Below are 436 nucleotides of genomic sequence, written 5' to 3' on the forward strand. Positions count from 1 at the left end.
GGGGAGGAGAGGGGGTGGTGGATGTAGGTGTATGCTTGTGTATATAAGGAATGGGGATATGAATGAGGGCCGTGGGTGTGCACGCGCGTAAGACTGCTCCAATGAATAAGAGTTCTCTCTATATAGTCGAGACTTCAATATATATAAAAGCTGGGTACTTATTAGCGCAAAACTAAGTACAAAGCCGACGTCTCTGACATGCCTCATGATTTCTCCGTCACTGCTCATATAAATTATTGATATGATACTAGCATGTGCCCCGATTCCTCGTCCACCAATTAACTTAATATATTTTGGAAATGGCCCTGCGGTTTGGTGATGCGTCCCTTCCCCTTTGGCTCCTCTGCTGAAGTGTCGTGACGGAGAGTTATCTAGTACTACATGATATACTGCATTTGTTTGGAAGTTAAGGAAATGTAGTCAAAAGAAAAAAATA

This window comes from Penaeus monodon, chromosome 22 (genome assembly GCF_015228065.2).
Source record: "Penaeus monodon isolate SGIC_2016 chromosome 22, NSTDA_Pmon_1, whole genome shotgun sequence".
Taxonomy (NCBI): Eukaryota; Metazoa; Arthropoda; class Malacostraca; order Decapoda; family Penaeidae; genus Penaeus; species Penaeus monodon.